The sequence below is a fragment of the Dipodomys spectabilis genome, unplaced genomic scaffold, assembly GCF_019054845.1.
Source record: "Dipodomys spectabilis isolate Male_0828 unplaced genomic scaffold, ASM1905484v1 ptg000066l, whole genome shotgun sequence".
Lineage (NCBI taxonomy): Eukaryota > Metazoa > Chordata > Mammalia > Rodentia > Heteromyidae > Dipodomys > Dipodomys spectabilis.
In genome coordinates, this window is record NW_024870743.1 from 3,931,236 (window position 1) to 3,953,093 (window position 21,858).

At 41.6% G+C, this 21,858-nt stretch overlaps 1 protein-coding gene across 2 annotated transcripts in view; it reads right to left on the bottom strand.

The window, feature by feature from the left end:
• Mboat2 (membrane bound O-acyltransferase domain containing 2) overlaps window positions 1-21,858 on the bottom strand; it is a 111,445-nt gene that overhangs the window by 46,028 nt on the left and 43,559 nt on the right. The window contains exon 1 of one of the 2 annotated variants that reach the window (XM_042680798.1): window positions 19,992-20,034. The exons of the other annotated variant lie outside the window; for it this stretch is intronic. The gene's annotated coding sequence lies outside the window, so the exon portion shown is untranslated. Of the gene's footprint in view, window positions 1-19,991; window positions 20,035-21,858 lie in introns of those variants that run through there. 2 annotated transcript variants of the gene reach the window in all.

Below are 21,858 nucleotides of genomic sequence, written 5' to 3' on the forward strand. Positions count from 1 at the left end.
GGACCTTACTACTTGAGCCAGGCTCCAAACCATGTTGTTTTTTGTTGTTGTGAGTTTTCTTTTACTAACCTTGCCAGACTGTTCTTGAACTCATGATCCTTCTGCCTCTACTTCTTAAACAGCTAGGATTCCAGCTATTCACCATCATGCCTGGCAGGAACCTGCTTCTTTACTGACATTGTTGAACTCTAACACTAGCTCTGGACAACTGTAACACCAGAAAAAGTTGCAGGTGGTAAGTTTCTTTTCTATCTCCAACCAAAAGCCCTAAGTCTACAGGGAGGCATGTTAGGGAAAGCCTGTGATTTTTACATCACTAGAGTTTTTTATTTTGAAAGTTTTAGATTTTTACATATGGTGAGTTTTACATCACTAGTCCAAGTAGACATGAGACAAATATTTGTACAACACAATACTATGTTCAGTGCTAAGGTCACTGTGTAAGTCTCATTGAATGCCCTCAAATACAATAATGTACATGCAAATGAAATCCAGACAGACCTGAACTAGACTTGACTAACTGCCCTATCACTCTGTGTGCTCTCTCACACAGCAGGCCGTGGACTCAGCACCCATGGACACTCATTAGTGTGACGCCAGCGAGGAGCTGCCAGCCTCCTTGTACCTGACTGGCTTATGAGTCACATGACAGAACTGGGGAGTAAAGCACAACACAGAGCGCTTGGGAAGCTTAGTGTGCTGCTGCCATGGGTGTAAGTGCCACAACCATGTGTAACTCCACAACAGAACATTTTTTTCTTATTCATTAAAAAACGCTGAATCACTGCCTCATTTCCAAAAGTGAAACTATATTGCAAATATCTATTCATTTAGGTATCAGAGTAGAAATTGTTCAGGGAAATACAAGGTGCTCGGAGTCTACTGGAATTAATGAACTAGAGAAGCTGACAAAACTGAAAAAATTCTTCTCAAACAAGGAAAACATCCTTGAAAGGTTCAAAATTGTGTTAAGAAATAAAAAGCAAAACCTAACAAATGAATATTTGTTCTAATGTGCTGTACTCAAATTAAACTGTTAGTTTTCTGAAATTCTCAAGCTTAGATGTAAGTAACACTCCATCATGTAACATGTGTGATCTTTAGAAAGTTACTCCCACCAGGTGCTGGTGGCTCACACCTGTAATCCTAGCTACTCAGGAGGTGATAATCTGAGGGCTGAGATTCGAAGCCAGCCCAGGCAAGTCTATGAGACTCTTATCTCCAATTAATGATGTAAAACTTGGAAGTGGAGCTGTGGCTCAAAATAATAGAGTGTTAGCCTTGAGCAAAAAAACCCTCAGAAACAGCACCTAGGTTCTGAGTTCAAGCCCCATGACTGAAAAAAAAAAGTTAGCCGGGCACAGGTGGTTCACACCTATAATCCTAGCTACTCAGGAGGTTGAGATCTGAGGATCGCAGTTCAAAGCCAGCCTGGGCAGGAAAGTCTGTAAGACTCTTATTTCCAATTAACCATGAGAAAACCCAAAGTGGTGCTATGTCTCAAGTGGTAGAGCACTAGCCTTAAGCTGAAGAGATGAGGGACAGCGCCCAGGCCCAGAGTTCAAGCCCCACAACCAACCAAAAAAAAAAAAAAAAAAAGAAGTTACTTTCCATCTAAAGTCAGGTACACTTGCACAAAAGGTCTGAATATCTGAATACTAATTTAACTTTCTCTTTAATTTCCCCCTTTCAATCTATGCTTTCCAAGATTTTTGCTTATGTACTTTTGTTTCAAGTGTCTTTGTATATTCTTTTAAAGGGAAAATAGAGGAATTATATTATCTGATTTTAAGATTAAGAGTGGTAATGTCATAAGATCAGAAAAATAGAAGCTTCTGCCTCACACTTCTGGGGGTTTCTACCTATGATCAACAGGCCTCACTGCTTTTGGCCTGTGGAGGAAAGCATCGGGACATAGTGGAAAACACATCTAGTAAGTTGGAGGGGAGGAGGAGGAGGAGGGCTGGGTCCCCACAGCCCCCTCTCACTAGGCCTCCACAGCCCCTCTCACTAGGCCTCCACCTCCCAACACTGCTACTTAGGGAACCACGTCTTTAATACATGGCCTTTGGGACACATTTCAGATGCAAACCATAATAGCACCATGTATCTGTGCCTTTATTTCTGGGCTCTTTAGTCTAAAGAGGGATGACTTGGGAAGTAATATATACATATATAAATATATAATTATGGGAATATCACAGTGAAACTCATTGTTTTATGCAATTAGTATATGAAAGAAAAATCTACAAAAACAAAACCCATGTGGTACATCAACTGGTATTCCTACCCTGCAAGAGAGAACATTAAAGTTATGGAGAAAGTATCATGATTTGCGGTGTGCCTAAGATACACATATATTTACAATGTATGTGTGTGATTTTATGCCTATATTACTACTACTACTACTACTACTACTACTTCTACTATTATTATGTGATACTGAAGTTTAAGCTCAGGGCCTCAAACTCACTTGGTTTAGAGCTCCATCACTTAAGCCACACCTCTAGCCCAGTTTTTTTTTTTTTTTTTAATTTTTATTTTAGAGATGGAGTTTCACAGATTTTTCTTCCTAGGCTGGCTTTGAACTGTGATCTTGCAGATATTAACCTCCTGAGTAGCCAGAATTATAGTGTGAACCACTAGCACCTGGTTCAACTAAAATACTTTTATCCTATGCTTTTACAATTCTTCTTGTATATACTTATACAAGAAAAGGAAACATATCCACAAAAAAGACTCCTACAAGAATGTTGAAGAAGGGGCTGGGAAGGTGGCTCAGTGGTAGAGCACTTGCCTTGCATGCCTGAGGCCCTGGGTTCGATTCCTCGGCACCACATAAGCAAAAAGAAAAAAGCCGGAAGTGGCGCTGTGGCTCAAGTGGTAGAGCGCTAGCCTTGAGCTGAAGAGCTGAGGGACAGCACCCAGGCCCAGAGTTCAGGCCCCGCGACCGGACCAAAAGAAAAAAAAAAAAGAATGTTGAAGAAGGTACGGCACAGGGTTCCACATGGCTAGACCTGTGTCCAGGGATATGAGGAAAATTAAAATGTCTTCAAACTTAAAAAAAGTGTTCTAGAAGTTTTTCCTAAATGCCAAAACTGAAATAAACTAAATGTTCATTAATAGGATACATAAATTGTAGTATATGCACACAACAGTAGACTGTCCAACAACACAAGGAACAAATTTGATAAATACAATATGGATGCATTTTTAAAATATAATGCTAAAGGACGGGGAGACTGGATACTCTATGATACAGTTGTATGAAATTCCAGAACAGACAGAACTGTGACAGAAGAGAGCTGCTGGCTGCAGAGGACAGGTGGGTCAGCCACAAAGGGACACAAAGGGTCTTTCTAGCATCAGAGAAATGTCCCATTATCTAGATGTGGGCAGCAATTACATTGTTTTACATTTTTTAAACTCATGGGCTAGGTAACTTTATTTTGTTTTAGGTCAGCTATACCTAAGTAAAGATGACTAAAAAATAATCAACTATTTCGTATTTATTAAATTTTACAGAATCCCTTTGCAGATTCTTTCTTATTTGGGGATTCTGTAATTCCATTCACTTCTGGGAGGATTTTAACAGTCCTATGATTTAAAACACCTGATCATTAATGATAGCTCTCAGATCTGTCTCTCTAGCTTGGACATGTTTCCTAAACCAGTCATTTTACATTTCAGCTTAGCATCTCAAACTTGCCAATAAGCAAAAAAATAACTTGAATTTATGAAAACTTTTCCCCTCTCTCCTCCTATAGTTTCTTCTACCTTAACACTGCTGTGCCTGAAATACTAACATCATTTTAAATCTATCTTAATGATCATCCAATCTCCACACCCAATTTCCAAATTAATCTTCATCTCTCATATCACATGCCACTCATACCAATATTCAAATCTATGTACAAAAAAAATTCCCTAAATTGAGTAATCCCCCTGGAAGCAAATCCCCACTAGGAGCAGTGTAGCAGGGACCTCCCTTTCACGCTGGTCTGCTGTTCACTACATACACACATTGCTCAAACTTGCTACCCACCACACACTCAGTGAAATCCAAGTTTAAGAATGCCCTAGAATAAATCTTTTCTTTTGTCTTTATAAATAATTGGTATACATTTATGTACACTTCAATTTTTATAACAATCAATAAATTCAGATTTACTAGAGAAACTCAGTACTCTGAGAAGCTTTACAACACACACAGCACCCGTCACTCAAGCAGACCACTGAAATTTCAGCAGTTTTCAGGAAGTACTGAAATGCCATCTCAAGTTGGTTATGATTTCCAATCTGTGCTAGATTTGCTTCATTCTATTTTTAAGATAACTTTGGTTTTGTTTTATTGCTTCTTTTTTTATTTTTTTACTGTCAAGGTGATGTACAGAGGGGTTACAGTTACATAAGATCGTAAGTACATTTCTTTTTTTTTTTGGGGGGGGGCGTTGGTTGTGGGGCTTGAACTCTGGGCTTGGGCTCTGTCCCTGCGCTCTTCAGCTCAAGGCGAGTGCTCTACTGCTGGAGCCACAGCGCCACTTCTGGCTTTCTAGTGGTTTATTGGATATAAGAGTCTCACGGACTTTCCTGCCCGGGCTGGCTTTGAACCATGATCCTCAGATCTCAGCCTCCTGAGTAGATAGGATTACAGGCATGAGCCACCAGTGCCAGGCTAGTGAGTACATTTCTTGTTGTACTTGTTACCCCTCCTTCATGCTTCTTGCTGAACTATCCTGGGTCTCATCTGTTTCCTCCCTTTTTGTCCTTCTGTCTCTTTAGAACTGCTCAGTGGACACAGTAAACAGAAAAGAAAAGTTAAAATTGCTAGTGCCTTATAAAAACTTTAAGAGAGAAAAAAAAAACTTTAAGAGAAGGTTAAGTTTTATTCAACTTATTATGGTGAAACCTCACTCCTAACCTCTTGGCACACAAGCTTTATTGTAGTTAGCTAATTTTATACTCGGTAGTCTAATCTCTAAGTAAGTAACTCCAAATCTACATCTTAAGGGCAGTCCTCTCAAAATCCAGTCTAAAATTTCTATGCAGTTACACATTTCTATTTCTAGAAAATATTTAAAACTAAGTAAGTAAAACTATAGTTCATCCAATCTAGCTAGTCCTACTATATCTGTCTGTTTTGAGAAAATGTCTTGCTCAAGCTGGTCTCAAACTTCATGGATCCACTGATTTTTTTTTTTTTTTTTGGGGGGGGGGGGGGGGTCCGGTCGTGAGGCCTGAACTCTGGGCCTGGGCGCTGTCCCTCAGCTCTTCAGCTCAAGGCTAGCGCTCTACCACTTGAGCCACAGTGCCACTTACAGCTTTTTTCTTTTTGCTTACGTGGTGCTGAGGAATCAAACCCAGGGCCTCAGGCATGCAAGGCAAGTGCTCTACCACTGAGCTACCTTCCCAGCCCGATCCACTGATTGTCTAAGTTCAATCTTCCTTGTAAGCTTGGATACAGGCACATGCTACCACATGCTAGCTCCTTCCTCCCTCCCTCTCTCCATTCTTTCCTTTCCTTCTTCTATTTCTTTTCCTTTTTTCTTTTCTTGTTTGTACCAAGGCTTTGTTTCAGGGAATTATACTCTCACTTGACTGGCTTGCTCACAGTCCTACCACATTTCCAGTCCAGTATTTTGCTAGTTACTTGGAGTTGTAGTCTAGTAGATCTTTCTCCTGGTCTTGAGTTCAAACTGCAATTCTATGGGTCTGAGTAGCTAGGATTACAGGTATTAGCCATTTCTTCTGGGCTGAGTTCAAACTGCAATTCTATAGGTCTCAGTCTCCTGAGTAGCTAGGGTTGCAAGCATGAGCCAATAGCAATAACCATAAATACAGAATAGCAATAAATATAAGCTTCAAACTATGTAAATCAAAAAGCAGTAAATATTGTAGCAGTGGCAGTAAGGGGCAGAAAGGTATTATGGGAATCTACTGGATTTAACCCCAAAAGTGGCACTGGATTGAAAAGTACTCAATAAATAAGTCACAGAATCTTTAGAACAGAATAACTATGCGACATATATGACAATAATTTGCTAAAATGGTAAATATGTACTATGCAAAATGTTTTACTCTAAAAATATGAACCATGTTACTAAAAATGTAATTAGTAGACATAAAAAGAATTTATTGACGTAGGAATGAATGAAATAAAAGAAACAAATTGAACATTCTGTTTCTGAGTATATCTCGAAATAGAATCTTTAGTAAAACCATCAAAGACTAAAAAGATGATTGCTTAAAATTATTCATTTCTTATTAAAAGCATTTGTGATTAATGAAGTTTGCCAGGTTCACAAATGACTCTGTGCAATATATCTGAGGGATTATTCTTTGATACTGTCTGAATGTGTCCTAAGCCTGCCTGCATGCATGCTGCTATTTGGAATCACCATCCCTAAAAAAGCTATCCCCTTCTGTATTTTTATGACAATCTCAAATGCACAGTTTTTACAATTCAAAGAGCAAAACATTGCACATCATGAAAACATGGTCAGCACCCACAAGTGGCCCACTCCTGAGTAGATCCATAAGACTGTCTCTATTAATAACCAACAAAAAAGCTACGCTGGAGGCATGGCTCAGGTGGCAGAGAGTGCAGAAACAAGTGCAGGAAGATGGGACAGATTACCACAGGGTCCTGTGTTTCCCACAGATTTGGTGAAAAACAGCAAGACACAACACAGGAAGAGACTGCTGGGATTAAAAGCCCGAGTCTGGAATGCCCCTGTGCAGGGAGAGCTCAGGAGAGGAAAATTCCTAGAACAAAGAGACAGTAGAAGGGGTGATGGTTGCACATCTGCTGTAGCTCCATGAGCACTACCTGCAGCCCTTTTCACCTCCCAGATGGACACATAGACACACAATTTGTTCACAAACCATCTGTTCTTTGTATCTGCACAATAAAGAATAGCATGATGAACTGTGACCTATCTTTACCACTATAGGAGAAATTTTTGATTAAAGCATTTTTAAAATTACCTGCCTTTCTGCAGAACCTTCTTATATGATCATGTAAGCCAAGAGATAGACACATTAAACTTAGGTCTACCTGAAACCAATATAGTCCTATGGTAAAGACATATGAAGAAGCTGTACTTCAAGTCAGAAGTAATATATTTTTAGTAAGGAATACTTAAATTACTAAAAACTGAATGGAAAAGAACAGGAAAGCCTTTGCCTGCCATGGATTTTACCTCTAATAAGACACAAATAACTTGACCATAATTGAGAGTATGAGTACAAACCTAGGATTCATATTGAACCTTAGGCTCAGGAGGATACAAACTGGCTATTTTTAGAGAATATGACAAAAATACTCTAACACGAGGTGGATAAACTCCAGCCCTAATACTAGCCATGGCCTTCTTCTTCTTAGTTTTTCCTCAATGTCACTGGGTCATAATTATACCCATTCCTCTGGGATCTGCCTTCTCTGTTCAATGTCAGAGCTGAAATCAAGCTCCAAACACTTACCACGTAGTTCTTTGCACAAAATGCATCAGCTATTGCATTAATATAGAGCATGATAGTTACTAGTCTTTATGCCTCATTCGTTTTAAATACTAGGTTCAAAACTTAACCCTCTAAATAAACTTGTGTATATATTTTTTCTCAGCAGAAAGGATTTTGGTTGCTTGGAGGAAGAAGGGAAGCAGTGTGGAAAAGAAACCTTTAATCAGATCCCTTAGGCTTTGCTAAACAAAGAAAGTATAGTATACATTTTAAATAACTGCTTTTTATTCTGAAGTACTGGAGATAGAAAAAATAAGAAACTAAAGAAACAATTTCTATTACCTAAAAATCACTAGTTACCTTCTCAGGAAAAAAACTACAAACTTCCTCTTCTGCGTGCGTGCGTGCGTGCGTGTGTGTGTGTGTATGTGTGTGTGTGCGCTCACTCGCGCACAGTGAAGCATCACAGACACTGATGTTTTGGTCAAAACCAGAGTGCATGAAAAAATGGTCCCATGATATAGAGCTAAAAAACTCCTATACTCTTGAGACACTGCAGCCATAATAATGTCTAGTATGAGACTTCCTCGGTATTTGTGGTGCTTGCAGTGGTGCTTGTGTAAACAACCCTGCTGAGCTGCTAGTCACAGAAAGTCTAGCAACAGAATTATGTGTAGTACACAGTCCTACATAATGATAGGAAATGATGAAGTTACCAACTTATACATGTTCAACACCATGCAGTTCAGCACTTCAAAGCGTACTCCTTCTGTACACAAAAGCCTCTAAGCCTGCCAGTGACACTGGCAGTAGCACCATAGCTCTCCTGTTTTCAGTGCCACATCAAGTGACTGGCCTGTGAAGTACACGCTGCTTACAGAAACAATGCATTGCTCAGGAAGTATCCCAGCCATTAAAATACAGTCAGCACTCAGGAGGCTGAGTTATTAAATAGACTGAGTCTTTCACTAGAAGCACATATAGTCAGCTCCCTTCATCCAATGAAGATACAAAGACTACTAGTGCATGCCTAAAACCCTAGAAAGTAATATATATACACACATCATATTCTACACACATAAAATATTTTCCTATACATAAAAACACAATGTTTTTCTGTCTTAATTTTTTCAAGTTGAGGTATAATAGAAAAGCTAGTATAACTTTTCTTTCCTCCTCACAATTCCATAAAGATTTGTTCTTATCATATATCTTGGCAATCTCAGCACACAATTATTTTTCTTTCCTTATTAAGTAAAACCATTTTTACCTTTTCCTTAAAGAAGTACACTATGGTTTCTCTTTGACATATCCAAACTGCCAGCATCATTCATTCTTATACTCTGGGGCCATTACTTCAATTTGAGCTCAAGCCCCGCAATGCCACAACAGCCACTCTGACAACCAGAGCAGCCCTTAGGTGAGTAGCAAGGTGGGTAGCAAGGTGTAGACACTCTGGAGAAAGCCGATTCCACCATAGTGTGGAGACAGCACGGAACCAGACTGCACCACACGATTCAGAAAGGAGCACGAGTTCAGACAAGGAATGATTTTCGGAATTTACCATTCAATATTTTAGATCAGAGCAAGTAACTAAGACCTCCAAAGGTAAAACTACAGATATGGGGGGACTGCTGTCTTTAATTTTTTTTTTGGGGGGGGGGGGGTGGGGGAGACTAGTCCTAGGCCTTGAACTCTGGGCATGAGTGCTGTCCCTGAGCTCTTTTGCTCAAGACTGTCATTCTACTATTTGAGCCACAGCTCCACTTCCAGCTTTTTGCTGGCTAACTGGAGATAAAGAATCTCACAGCAGATGTAAGGGTGATCTGGCTGCGACATCTGTCACCCACTGATGGTCAGGGTTGATTGGGCTGATCTGGCTGGCGAGGCGGGTGTCCCCATCTTCCCTCACCGCTCCATGTACATCCCTCCCGAAGCTGCGTGCTGGGCTTGGTCGAAAAGGACGACCATCCCCCATAGAGGAGGACCAGTCTGGTCAAGGGATAAGAGTAGCTGCGCTCCCCTGCTAGAACCTCCAAACAAGCTCTCAAGAGTCTCACAGGTTGGCTTTGAACAGTGGTCCTCAGATTTCAGCCTCCTGAATAGGATTACAGGATTACACCAGCACTTGGCCTCTGAATGTATTTATAACAGCTGTTTTCATATTTTTAGTAAATCCAATGTCCATGCAATCTAAAAAGTTTAATGGACAATAGACAGCTTTTTCTCAACCTATTTCTCACATATTTACACACACATATGTGTGTATGTGCATATACACCTCTATCTCCATCTTTATCTATATCTATAGCTGACTATGTTGGATTATCTAGTGTAGTTATTCTGTATTCTGACTCTGTGCTGGGTTTTGTTTCTTAACTTGAAGGTAATCTGCTGAATATCACACCCAGAGTACATGGCAGCTGAGGTCTGCTCAGTGCTTTGAAGTCTTTTACTTTTGAGCCTTCCTCTGGAGGTTGCCCTATGTCTGCAAGTAAAGAGCTGTGTTTGAATACTTCAAGCCAGTAAGGGGCCTGCCTCCGGGAAGGATCTGCGTGGTAGGCGCTCATCCAGAGTTCCAACCTTTTCAAGTCAGCTCAGCTCTTACTCTCCCCCACTGGAGCCTCTCAGACTCCTGCAGTCCCAAGTGTTGTGTGGAGATGGCAGTCTTAAGGCTCTCCCTGTGAAACGTAGGAACCAAGGCTCAGCCAGTGTACACTTTCTGCCCTCTACTCCAAGTCCAGCCAATCACCTCTGACAATGAAGACACCACATGCATGGCCTGACCTGCCCCCAAATGGTTTGGATGAGTTGATGCAGCTTTAGAGATATTTTCTGGAAAAGAAAATGTACCAACTTTTCTAACCAATATCTTAAAAAAAAAAAAAAACCTGTCAAGTAGAACGGTTTTTATAGCATAGCATGGATATACCACTTCTGGGGGAGATAAGCCAAGTCCCACCAAAGATCCTGCAGGTCAGAAACTTACACAAGAGGTATGAAGACTGCCAGATGCCAAGAGGGAGAGGAAACCAAGGTCTACAGGTGGAAACCCATCTCTGAGTTTGCTACACTAGTAGAAAAACTCAAGCCCACTTGCTTTGCCATTGTGAGACTGCCCAGCCATCTTCACTTGCTTTGCAGTTGTAAGAATGTCCAGCCATCTCCAGAGATTCAGAGGCCCTTCTTTGGTTCCCAGTCACTCTAGAGTGCTGCTGTCTTCTGAAGGGTAACTAAAGTCTCTCCAGGATCACACGATACTTTGTTTTTATTTGACACTGAATAATTACTTATTCAGGAGGCATAGTATGATGCTTTGGTATGCTTATACATTTGGTTTATAATCACATCAAAATTATTGCTAAATATAGCAATATTTATCACCTCATACATTTATTATTTCTTTGTGGTAAAAACATTTCCAAATCTTCTTTTCCCACTCTTTTGAAATATTCAACATACCCCTATTGAGCAACAGAACACCAGAATTTACTTCTCCTGTGTAACTTGTACAATCTCTTCCCACCCGCCCCCCATCCTCAGCTTTTACTACCCATTCTTCTATTCTCTGTGTTTGAGATGAGCTTCCCACAAATTGTAGGATACTTCAATCTTTCTTATAAATGAATAGTATTGCATTGCTTATATATCCCACAGTTTCTGTAACCACTCATCTGTTGATTAACATGTTGATTTCACATCTGGCTATCATGAATAGCTGCAGTAATCTAACATATATTGGATAGGTGTGTGTGTGTGTGTGTGTGTGTGTGTGTGTGTGTACACTTGCATGCTATGACTGAAGCTTAAATTCAAGGACTTGCACTCTCACTTGGCTTTTTTGCTTAAGGCTGGAACTCTACCACTTGAGCCATACTTGTTACTTTCAGCTTTTTTCTGTATAATCTGAGATAAGAGTCTTATGGTCTTTTCTTTTTTTTCTTTTTGGATCCGGTCGTGGGGCCTGAACTCTGGGCCTGGGCGCTGTCCCTCAGCTCTTCAGCTCAAGGCGAGCGCTCTACCACTTGAGCCACAGCGTCACTTCCAGCTTTTTTCTTTTTGCTTATGTGGTGCTGAGGAATGGAACCCAGTGTCTCATGCATGCAAGGCAAGCACTTTACCACTGAGCCACCTTCCCAGCCCCTCTTATGGTCTTTTCTGTCTGGAATGGTTTCAGACCTCAGCCTACTAAGTAGCTATGATTACAGAAATGAGCAACCAGAGGCTGGCTGATAGTTGACAGATTGATGTTTATTTCCTTTGGATATATACTTAGTAATGGGACTCTGGGTCATATGACAGTTCTATTTTTATTTTTTTTAAGATCCTCAAAAGCAAAGCAACAAAAGCAAAAACAGACAATGGGATTTCATCAAAGTGAAAAAAAAAAACCTCCTGCATAAGAAAATAATCAACAGAGTGAAAAATCCACCTTCTGAATGGGAAAATGTATCTACAAAACTGCTGATGAACAGGTATCAGTACTTTTCCCTGAATAGATGGACTGATTCTGGTATTTACTGACACACTTGAATCTTTCCTGGAGATCTGCATATCATCTTACAGTCCCTTAACAAAAACTGCTATCCCTAGGAAGTCAATGGCTTGCTGGGTTATTCTGACCAGGTGTTTCCTCATAAGAACAAAGGGATTTTAGGACTTACACAAGTAATAAAAGCCAAAAGGGATTTTGTTCTTTTACAAACCCCTAGCCATTAGAAAAAAGAAAGGAGCTTAGCTATATTCACTATACAAGACACAATATGACACTAACACTTGAAGTCAATAGATTCTTTTCTCAAGTCCCTTTGTCTCCAGATGAAGAAATGAAACAAGCTACCTAGCTGTTGTTCAGTGCTTTGCTTTGTTTTAGAAATGGAACATTTCTTCATTCCCACACCTAGATGAGTAATGTAATAAAGTCATTGAATTGTTTACAAAGAAATTTTTCAAAGTTGATTCCAGTTCACAAATAAAATTAGCTGTTGGCCTTAAATAAGATTATTTGTCCTTCAGATGATAAAACAGTAACATACAATAATAATATATCATAGTTTAGATCAAGACTCAAGACCATTGGCTATAATCTAAAAATATCATTTGAATAGCAGCCTCTAGTATCTCAACATACAGGTACAAAAGTTAAAGCTTTTAGCATCACCAAAAACTACACTTGCCTGCCAGGCGCTAGTGGCTCACATCTGTAATCCTAGCAACTCAGGGGACTGAGATTTGAGGAGTTTGAAGCTACCTCGGGCAAGAACGTCTGTGAGACTCCTAGCTCCAATTAACCACCAGAAAACTGCAAGTGTGCTATAGCTCAAGTGTTAAGAGCAAAAGAGCTCAAGGACAGAGCCCAGGCCTTGAGTTCAAGCCCCAGAACTGACAAGAACAAAAGCTATATTCAACTGAGCATGAGGCTCTCATGCCTGAAATTCTTAGCTACTAGGGAGGCTGAGATTTAGAGGATCAAAGTTTAAGGCTACCCTAGGCAGAAAAGTACAAAATGGCCAACCAAAGATAGGGCTGGGGCGTGGCTCAAGTGGTAGAGCACCAGTCCTACAAGCAAGGCAAGTAAGCAAGACATTGAGTTAAACCTCAGTTTTGCCAAAACAAACTACATCCAACTGGGATGTGTCTGAAGTTGTAGAGTATACACCCAATATTCATGAGGTCCTGGGTAATTTGAGATGAGGATCAGGAAGAAGACCACATTACATCTGACAATTACCACAAGAGACATTTATGCACAAAGACACATTAGATTTCAGGCTATTTGCATTGCTACTTCTCTGGGGAAAAAAAAAATACTTCCTTTATCAAAAAAAGAAAATGAAATGTACGTACACCTGACATAGAACTGTAACTCTCTGTACATCACCTCTATAATAACAACAAAAAATTAAAATAACAACATTAAATCCTAAAGGCAAGGGCAACCAGAAAGACTGCATGAGTTTCAGTCCTTTGCAGCCCACATTTTATTTGGTTCATATTGCAAATGATCCAGGAGGTGGGAAGAAGAAAAAGACACCACATGCTGAGCTAGGGAGAGCCTCTCAGAAACCAGAGCACGGAAGAATTATGTACTAGGAAAATGATGAGCATGGGTGTAGGTGTAGAGTTCTTCTTTCCCTTGGCTTCAAACATGTATTTTAATCATTTACCACTGTAATAAGGACGAGGTCCTAGGGAGGTAACATGGTACAGGACTCATGCAAGCCCAGGAGGCAGACTCTGCTACACAGGTGGCACACCACTCAGCCTCACACATATTTTTCCATTTTAACAACAGTGAAATTAAGAACGCCATACAACTGATGGTGTTTGATCATTTTTTGTGATACAGCTAAAAAAAATCAAGGTCATCTTGTATTTAATGAGATAGTGTCTTCTTTCATTTTCACTACCATCCTAGGAGGTATTATTACCACTCCCAACTAACAAATTGGGAAACTGAGGCTAGAAAAGAAGCTAGGCAATAGGAACGCAGTGATCAAGCTAATGATGTAAGGATGAGAAGGTAGTGTGGAGATAGGGGCTAGCTGACCCTGAGAGCAAGTGCAGATCATTCAGCATAGAATGGGAACATACCCAGCTTTGTAAGCAGCAAAGATCCACTCCCCTGGGAAGGGAGAAAGGACTTCAAACAGGGTCACAGATGGACAGGGCTAGGAAAGACAGCATGAACTCACGTGGAGGCACAAAGAAACCAAGTGTAAAACAGTAGCAATGTGTATGCAACTACAAATGGCTCATTATGACCACAAGGCTGAGGAGCCATGCTAGAAACAGAGTGGAAAGGCAGGCTGGGGCCCTCAACAGGAGCCAGTCCAGAGTTTAAAGCCCTAGAGAGGCAAGATCACACAGACACCAAAAAGAACACCTGGGCAGCAGGGCACAGGACTAAACAGAGGTCAGAGGACCAGCTTGTAATGTGAGGGCCAGTGCAAAAACAATGAACAAATGAGCCGCAGGGAAATAATGCACCTAAGGTATCAGGAGAGAAACAACAGCAGCAAAAGATCAACCCTCTTACCAAAGGGTTACTATATGCTAGGTACTATATCAAATGCTGTACAAATGTTGAGTCAACCTTAGGAAGGTGAAGCACAGACAGTTCTTAGTCGTTAAATTTCCCGCTATGTCACTTTATCTCTTTCCATAAATATTCTCTATGTAAATATTGTTTTAGCTGGACATAGTGGCGCCTGCCTGTAATTACAGCATTTAGGAGGCAGAGACATGCACATCCCAGGTTTCAGAATAGCCTGGAATACCCAGAGAGACCATGTCTCAAAAAATAAAACAAAAAGGGCTGTTTATTAAGTTAATAACAACAAAAGTCACTATTTTTCCCAGAAGGTAATTTATCTAAAAGTGTTTTAAAGTAATATTTTTAGTCAACTAACATTAAAGTACTACATAAGGGTGGGTAGCTCATGCTTGTAATCCTAGCTACTCAGGAAACAAAGATCTGAGGATGGCAGTTCAAAGCAAACCTGGGCAGGAAAGTCCATGATACTCTTATTTCCAAAAAACTACTCACAAAAGTTGAAGTGGCACTGTGGCTCAAGTGGTAGAGTGCTAGCACTGAGCAAAAGGAGCTCAGGGACAGGGCCCAGGGTGTATGGTACTTAGTCAATGACACATTCGTGTAATTTTAACAGTTCATGCTTAAAAATAATATGGTACAATGGTTAAAAAAAAAAAGAATGAGCTCAGGTGAAATTAGATCCATCTATTTCAAACCCTAGAGCCTCTACTCTAGGGAAATGAATGTATTAGTGAAACGAATGTATCAGCCCCATCCTTGTGGGCTGTGGCTTAGGCAAAGTGACAGTCACTGGGCTTAGCTCAATGACTGGTACAAAGTAACTATTGAAACATGAATTATTACGAGAATACAGTAATATTAAAAGTCACTTTAAGAGTTCAGAATTATAGTTTTCTACTGAAATCCAGCAATCCCATATCACTTTGGAATATGGTCCATAAAGAAAAAAAAAATCTTGTCTACTTTCCCTCCTGCTACTTTTTAATCACTCATGAAGTCACAGAACTCCCTAGAGAAATTAATATCTTCCCCATGGAGTTCCTGCTGAGCAACTAACTACTACTCATCAGCTTCATAGGACAATTCCTCAAATGGCTTGCAGCTTCTGATGACCAGGCAGCAATTCCAAAACTATGTTTCACTCCTAGTAGAAGCAATGTATTTGTTTTTCAATCTAGGAAGCCACTTCATGGGACAATTCCTCAAATTGCTTGCAGCTTCTGATGACCAGGTAGCAATTCCAAAACTATGTTTCACTCCTAGTAGAGGCAATGTATTTGCTTTTCAATCTAGGAAGCCACGGTGTAGGAGGCATGTTAGAACCGGCAGAAAATATGAAAGTGGATCCTGGTACTGTCTCCCCTTCCAGATATGGTAGAATGAGACTTAGGTCACATCAGCTAAAGCTGCCTCTTCGTTCCCTAACTCCATTCCACTTTGCCTTCACCTCTTTTCTGCTGCTCTATGGTGAGCTCAGGAAGCAGAAAGTAAGAAGAAAGGCAGAGAGCATTCCCACAAAGCCACACAAACAGTCCCAGACAGCATGGGATCTAGGAACATGGCCTGAATGAACAAACTGCCTGGAAATCTCTTTACTACCAGGACTAAAATCCAGCCAAAAACAAACAAACAAACAAACAACAACAACCAGATTTTCAAAACAAGGTTCAAAAGTAAAAGCCACAAATATTCACCTAGTAGCATGAAAGAGAGCCGACAATCCCACTTACTGAACTCACTGGAAGAAAGGTGAGTCAACTATTCTGCCAAGAGTTCAGATTCTGAACCAAAGTAAGCTCAGTTCATGGAGGTAAAGTCTACAGGTTCAATGTTTATAGGCTCTGACATAACATCACCAAGAACAGTGATCCTTGAAATCTCATAGAGTTTAAATACCTCTCCTTGGTGTCCAAATCCTTTATACGAATAAAAGTTTCCCTTGACTCCCACCACGTAATGTATATAAGCACTGTGCTACTCAGCTTAGAGACTGAAATAATACAACCAAGCCCCACAAGGTCAAAGTCCCAAAGCTATATGAATTCAATTCATATGTGTCTCATTCCAAATCAGGGCTCACAAAATCAGCCACTAAGGTTACCTGATGGAGGTCACAGGTTGAATTTGATATTTTCTTGGGTTCTACTCTGCCACCAAGTTTATTAACAGACTTCTGAGGAAAATATCTCATTAATACTTCCCAATGTTTTAAAATAATGGCACTTTTGCATAATGTTTCAAACTGCTTCATCCTACCAGTCAGTGGCTGACACACAGCTTGATTTCCTCTCAGTCAGCTGCCCCTCCTTCTCAGCCCTCAGTGATCACACTGTGGCGGCAGCCTGGCTTAAGCTCCATGAAGTGACAGAGTCAGTCTCTTTCAGTTATCACAGAATCCCAGCATCACTGCTAGCTGCTGTCTGGATGACTTGCTAACATTCCCAGCTCACTGTTTCTGAGAGCAGGGATGGCTGGCATCACCATTACTGCTGAGATCTGAACCTGTGGTGCACAATGAGGCTGGTCCAAATTAGGGGAGATGGGTGCTGAACCACATGATGGGAGGTTTAAAATCCTCTTACAAAATACACGATACACAATGTGGCAACACAAGAGACATGTGCAATTTTACTGTGAACTCTTACAGAGTTATGTTCTTTTCTTGAGGTCATGAATTGTTCTTTGAAAACCTCCAGTTATAAAGAAAATATTTTAGCTTAACAGCTCAAGGCTAGTGGGCTTTCCCATTCTTTGTTTTAACCATTCCACATTTCTATTTATATGAATAATAGCAGTTCTCTTGCTATTTTAAAAATGTGAGGTTATTTATTCCCACAGAAAAATTAAAAAACAAAAAAATGAAATACAAGAAGGCTGTTTGGTTCCCACACCCATGCACAAAGGAATTATTTAGCACATTAGAATACCAAAACCCAGACTCATGGTGCCCTTTCTCTGGGGAAAATGCTGTTCTAAGGCTAACGGGTGTGCCTGAAGCATATGCCTCTTCCCTCCCTCTTCTACAATAAGGTGGAAAGGGGTACCCCATGATCCTATCTTCATTCCTGAGAACAGAGGCAGAGGGGCAGGGGACCCCGTCCTAATGTCTGAGATCAGAGGCAGAGGGGCAGGGGACCCCGTCCTCATCCCTGAGATCAGAGGCAGAGGGGCAGGGGACCCCAGCCTAATGTCTGAGATCAGAGGCAGAGGGGCAGGGGACTCCGTCCTCATGTCACACAGAGATAGAAGTGGGGGGGGGGGAACCAATCCTTAGCCCTGAGAAAGAGATACAAGTGTGGAGGGGGTGGAACTCATCATTATCCCTGAAACAGAGATGGAAGAGTGGGGGCTGGGCTCATCTCTGAGAACAGGGATGGCAGTGTAGCACTAGGCATCCCATTAAAGGAGACACGCTCAGGAGTGGGAGGAGACAGGGAGTAAGTGGTGGCTAATGACATTCCTCCTAGGGCCCAGTGGCTCAGGGGAGGGAGGTAAAAACTGGCCAAACAGCAGGAGCTCCAGGACACCTGACACAGTCAAGCACTTTGCCCCTTCTTTCCTTCAGTGATGAATACTGAGAACACAACTCCTAGTACTGTATCATACCCAGAAAACAAATTAAGCAAGGTATGACTGCTATGGCGTAATTTGAAGGCTCAAGCAACATGTATCTCAAAGATCAGCAAGAAAGAAAGAAGTGGAGAGGAAGAACACTCTAGACCGAAGGCAGAGAGGGGAAAGCCTGTCGAAGGAGGAGACAGAATGCTCTCCAGCTGGGCCATGAGAACGAGGAAGAGAGATTGGCAGAGGATGAAGAAAGCAGACTTCACCCTACGCTGACTATTTGGTCAAATACTTATTGAGTACCCTCCACGTGCCAGGCACTCTGCTGTCCCCTTGAGATGGAAAAGTAAGCCAGGAGAAGGGCACAGTGTTACATACAGGTACCCTGGTGACTTGGGAGGTAGAGGAAGGAGGACTGCAGGCACAGGTTGGGGGGGGGGGGACGGGACAGGGGATGGAGAGGGGGAGATTTTAGGGGGAAATACACTTGATGGCTAGTCTCATCATATATTAATGAAAGCATTCCAACACATAGGGATTATTCTCATAACCAGATCATAGTTTTATGACACATTCATTCTAAATCATATATACTAGGTAAATGCTAGATATAAAAAAGAATGTAAAGTCAGGCGTGTAATACATAACTATAATCCCAGCGCTCAGGAGAATGAGGTAGGATCATAAGTTTAAGGCTAGACTGAGCCAGCCATATAGAAAGACTGCTTCAAAAGAACAAAGAACCAAGGAGGGGAAGGCGCTGGGTCTCCTCTCCTGCCCTCACGCAGCCATCCTCCTCACCATCCTTCCATTCCCCCTATCTAGCAAGCTGACTGTACCATGCATGGTATCCATGCTACCTCTTCAGCTAGCTAGGGCCCTTGACTCAAATTCACATACCATGTTGTCCAGGAAGGTCTTGCTGCTAGGTGGGTTACTCCTACAAACTCGCCACTCATCAGAGCTCCTGGCACATGACATTAAAACAGACTTCAGGGCTGGGAAGGTGGCTTGGTGGTAGAGTGCTTGCCTAGCATACATGAAGGCATGCGTTCAATTCCTCAGTACCACATACACAGAAAAAGCCAAACGTGGTACTGTGGTTCAAGTGGTAGAGCTCTAGCTTTGAGCAAAAGAAGCCCAGGGGCAGTGCCCAGACCCTGAGTTCAGGCCCCAGGACTGGGGGAGACTTCACACACTTTTCACCAGCCCAAGTCCTTGAGGAAAGAAGCTGCAGGACAGGGTCCAGAACAAAGTGGAAGTTTGGTCAAAAAAATAAAATTAATATAAGCATGAGTCAAGAAACCAATAAACAGTCCTTATAGGACTCCTTTCTGCCAAAAAACCAGGAAGTGACCTTGCATTAGATTGAGGTTGACAAGTGCAGTTCAGAAAATCAACCTCAACTCTTCTCTTCACCTTGATGGAGTGCACCTGTCCCCCACTATGCCTTATGCAAAACCTGCTAGTCTGAAGCCTGAGCAAATCTGGTCGTCAGGCAAACCCCATGGTCAGTCCCTCTCCCCAGCATCAGATGTCCTGTGAGGGACTGAAGTCAAAGAAACTGACAGGATGGCATCAGATGGAACTGACCCCAGGGCACAGCAGAGGGGAAAGTGTCTAGTGACAGATGGATAAACGGGAGGCTCCCTTCAGGTCCTGAGCTGACACAAGCAAGCGCCACTTCAGAGAGAGAACCAGGACAAACACATTTTGGGCCTGGCACTTCATGGGCCCCAGAAGGCCTGCAGCTGCTGTCCAGAATGCATGACACATGGCGGGGGTAGAAGGAGGGAAGGAGGGAGGGAGGGAGTATATGAATGAGAGTCAATGAATATAAACTGAATATAAACTTGGAGACAGTTCTAAAACAGATGTTGTCAAAACCTGAAGAAGGAGAGCAACTTACTTTTTCTCAGCCTACCTCTCCAGAAAGATTCTCATGTCTGCTGATATCTATTATTTCTTTATTTCACACAAGATAAAGGACAAACTACCTGTGATAAATAATGTGGATGAGTTTGAGGCAAATGAAACAAAGTTACTGAAAGAGATGCTGATTGAAGTCACCATCATCTGGCTGCAGTGCCTGGCTGGAGCTGTCCATTCATAAAGCCAGGCACCAGTCCTCTGAAGTGGTAAGGCCTTCAGCAGATGCCAAGCCAGCAATCTCTCCTTTCCCCAGATTCTGTGGGGAGGCAGAAAGCATTAAGGTGATACTACTATCCAGAGAAACAAAGCAGATAAAAGGGAGAAAGTCAGTACTGAGAACAAAGAAGTTGGAGCTGGGAAGGTGGCTCATTGGTAGAGTGCTTGCCTTGCATGCATGAGACCCTGGGTTTGATTCCTCAGTACCACATGAGCAGAAAAAGCCAGAAGTGGCACTGTGGCTCAAGCGGTAGAGCACTAGCCTTGAACTGAAGAGCTGAGGGACAGCGCCAGGCTCAGAATTCAGGCCCCACAACTGACAGATTGTATGGATGTAAGGGGAAAATTCATTCATAAATATCACACATTCTGGGGCTCCAACAATTCCACTGTGGCTTGTCAAGTGTTGCCATGCAAAGAAAATGTACAATCAGCCAGTACTATCTCCTACAGAATCTGAATCAATGGTCCTCTAGGCACGTATTTAATCATCTCCAAGATCATGCACAATATTCTACACACCACATTATCAAACATTCTCACCATTACTAATGGTGTTCTTCCTTGAGACAAACATATGCACTTTCACATTTCAACTAATGGCAGCAAATTCTACCTCAGTAATCCAAAGACAGAGCAAACCTGCTCCCTTTCAACACTCAAGTGTTGAAAGGGAGTGATCACCAGTCACCTTTGATATGGAAGCTTCCTTCCTTTCAGAGTCAAGATTCTTTCTGACCCTTTATTCTTTTAACACTGAAAACGGTGGTTGGTTATGAACATCCATGTATTTGCTTAAAATCCTTGAACCAACTTTAAAAACTTTTCATTTGAACATTGATCTTCCTTATTGTATTAACGTTTATAAAGTTCATCTTACGGGGCTGGAAATGCAGCTTAGTGGTAGAGTGCCTGCCTAGCATGCATGAAGCCCTGGGTTCAATTCCTCAGTATCACATAAACAGAAAAAGCCAGAAGTGGAGCTGTGGCTCACGTGGCAGAGTGCTAGCCTTGAGCCAAAGAAGCTCAGGGACAGTGCCCAGGCACTGAGAGTTCAAGCCACAGGACTGGAAAAAAAGTTTACCTTATTTTTAGCAGCTTTATATAAGGCATAAATTTACATGTTGTAGAATTCACCTAGTTTAAGTTCACAATCCAGTGATCTTAGTTCATTGCCAGTCAGGCTCCAGGTTTAGAATCCTTCCATTATCCCCCCAAATTTCCTCATTCCTATGTGCAGCCTCATTCCTATCTCCAGCCCAGCACCCAGCAATCTCTGGTCTACTATCACTCGCTTTCCTTTTATAGAAATATCATATAAATGGGACCACACACACTGCAGTATTTTGTGTCTGGCTTCTTTCATTTCACATGTAGTTTGTGAGATTCATTCATGTTGTAACATATTCCTAGTTCAGTAATACTCCATACCGAGGATGTGCCCAGGTTTATAGAAGCACATAGCCACAGGTTGTTACACTCTGTGGTAGTATAAATAGCACTGGTATGGAATGGGCTTTCATCCCTTCTGGAACACTGTTACTAGACTACAGGTCAGGATGTGTTTAATTATTTAAGACTAACCACACCCAGCTTCCCCTGGGGTGCCCCATTCACATTTCCTCCTG